The 2,968-nt window shown below is 35.1% G+C and overlaps 1 non-coding gene across 1 annotated transcript; it reads right to left on the bottom strand.

Moving 5' to 3' along the window:
- Positions 1–2,371: 2,371 nt before the first annotated feature.
- On the bottom strand, positions 2,372–2,478 carry LOC128039388 (small nucleolar RNA R71). The gene has a single exon (XR_008193893.1). It is a non-coding gene; the product is annotated as a small nucleolar RNA R71 (small nucleolar RNA).
- Positions 2,479–2,968: the final 490 nt, after the last annotated feature.

The following is a 2,968-nucleotide window of genomic DNA, read 5'->3' on the forward strand; positions in this document are numbered from 1 at the left end:
TAGTAACCGCCAAATAAGTAAGGATTTTATTTCATGATATTTTGTTATTTAAGCGAAGAGAATGGATACTTATGACATGCGTTAACGCTAAAGGTATAGTGCACCTTATTTGTTTGAGGTATTACACTAGTTAGATTGTAAGGTAACCTGGTTAGGAACCAACTGCATAGCTTAGCCTGATAATTTTGAATGCATGGTACTTATTTATGTTTCTCTTGGGAAATGTAGACCATTAAGAAGGTAAATTCTGAAACGTGTGACTGATAACTCTTGAAAAGAGTTATATTTCATGCCTTTCAACCTAGTTAATTGCTTGTACTTAGGTACATTTAGTTTCACTTTAGGACATTTCATTCGTATTTTCATCATTTCATTAGGAGCTTGGGCTGTGTTTCAATATTAGGTACTTTTAATTACTTGTTGTATTGTTGTGTTTGGTGGTTTGGAAAGTGCAAGTTGAGGAATGAGAAATAAAATAGTGAAGGTTTTTCGGGGTAAAAGGTTGGACATTTTGTCAGCACAAATGCCAGGGCAATTCCAGGAAGACCGATTCAAAACTCAACACATATCAATTTCAGTCCAACTCTACTTGTACCAGAAAAATCTACCTAAAAAGTGGATAAGATAATCTTGGGTATTTAAAAAAAAGAATTTAAAAATATGAGAAGATAAACATGGGTTGTTGGATTTACCATAGGGAAAAAGTTCAAAAGAGCCAAAAGAGGAAACCCTAAAGGGCGACCAATAATGGAGAGCCTTAAGCAAAAATAGAGGGTAGTGGCTGAGTAGAGACGAAAAGAGGAAGGTGAAAGCAGTCCCTCTCAGCCATCGCAGGACACTGTGCTACTAGATTGTGAACTGGACATGCGAAAGTTGTCTTCCCGATGTCTTACGTATATCTTACTTTCTTCTTCCGTGAATTGAATGATGAAAATGGTGTTGGATATTATTTTGGTTTTGAATTTTGTGTCAATCCATGAGCTAAATGGTTGAAGCATATATCCGAATCAGTTTACTGTTTTATTCAATTGTTTTATTTTTAATTGTATACATGCAATCCCTAGACATAGATGACTTGCCAGTATGCCCATAAACTAAGTCTAATTCTAAAAAAGTTGGATTAGTTGGATCAAAATTGAATGATATGAGCAAGTACTCGATCGATACTTGTAAAAGGCTCTAGACATAAAGCAACGTTCATACAAAAGGAAACAAATGCAGTGTATCATATTAAGGCCTATAGACACGGGCAAGGTAACTTGAGGTTTTACTCTCGAAAGAAGTAGACCATTATAGAACTCTTTTGAGTAGTAAAATGAGTATGATCTTGCTGAGGCATTATTAGCAGTAAGGGTAGATTTTTAGTAATCCGACCTTTCAAATCAACATCGTATATCCTTTATTCTTTGCCATGGTATCTTTGCCACATCATTATTTGTTATTTATTTTTTCATTTACATGATATTCCCATAGTAATTCTCATAATTGCCATTACATTTCTACTCTTATTTTACTGTAACATTTCCAAGTATTCATTAATTCCACATATTGCACACATCATTATTCCTTTAATTGCCACTGCATACTTATCGTTGTGTTTCCCATAGCATTAATAACACTCTATTATAATAACTTGACCACTCACTCATCACATTATTACTTGATCCGACGTGTATACTTGGACAATTCACATATCCTATTCACAATTGATAAGTTTTTGGAGCCGTTACGGGGGATAAAAATTAGTTTTATTTAACTTAGCTATATTTAATTTCTATAGTTTTGTCATCAGTGTATGAGAAGAGGCATTCCTGCTAACAAAGAATGTCCTTTTGACCCTAAGATCGATAGAAATTTGCAAAGAAGGCAAAAATAACTAAGAAAAATGGCTAGAAACGGGAATGATCCTGGTCCCAATGACAACCCAAATGGTCCCGATCTCGACAAAAATCCAATTGGTCGATATGCTAATCCTCCTATAGTTCGTGTGATAGATGACCGAGATAGACCAATTCAAGAGTATGTTGTTCCAATTTTGGATGATCTGAATCCAGGGATAGTCAGACCGCACATACAAGCTCAGTAATTTGAGCTAAAATTGGTAATGTTTCTAATATTACAAAAAATAGGACAGTTTAATGGATTACCAACTAAAGATCCAAGACTACATTTGAGGCTTTTTCTATAGGTTTGTGACTTATTTAGACAACAAGGTGTTCCTGAAGACGCTCTGCGACTTAAACTGTTTCCATATTCTTTAAAATATCATGTAAGAGTATGGTTGAATATTTTACCGTCAGATACAATAGCATCATGGAATGATCTTTGCTAAAGACTTTTGCTACAGTATAATCCCCCAAATATGAATGCCAAGCTTAGAAATGAAATCACATCTTTTCGGTAATCAGAGGATGAAACACAATATGAAGCTTGGGAACGATTTAAAGAGTTAATTCGAAAATGTTTGATGCATGGATTTCAACACTAGACTCAGGTGAAGATGTTTTACAATGGGTTGAATGCACATACGAGGATGGTAGTTGAGCTTCTGCCAATGGTACTTTGTTGGATAAATCTTACAATGAAGCATATGAGATCTTGGAACAGATTGCCAACAATGATTATCAGTATCCTACCACGCGAGTTGGGACTGGTAGAAGAGTTGTTGCCGTCATGGAGCTCGATATAATCACTTCATTAACTGCTCAGGTATCATCTCTAACTAATATGATTAAGAAAATAAAGAGACCAACTGTAGTTTAGGAGATAAAAGCAGTTGAGCTAACATGTGCTCATTGTGGTGAAGACCATGTGTTTGATGACTACCTATCAAATCCATCATCTATGTGCTAAATGGGTAATTTCAATTAGAATAATAATCCCTATTCCAACACCTATAATCCAGGGTGTATTGTATCTATCTATTCATGCATTGAGGATAATGCATCCCTTAAGTTTGGGGGTGTAT

This window comes from Gossypium raimondii, chromosome 2 (assembly GCF_025698545.1).
Source record: "Gossypium raimondii isolate GPD5lz chromosome 2, ASM2569854v1, whole genome shotgun sequence".
Lineage (NCBI taxonomy): Eukaryota > Viridiplantae > Streptophyta > Magnoliopsida > Malvales > Malvaceae > Gossypium > Gossypium raimondii.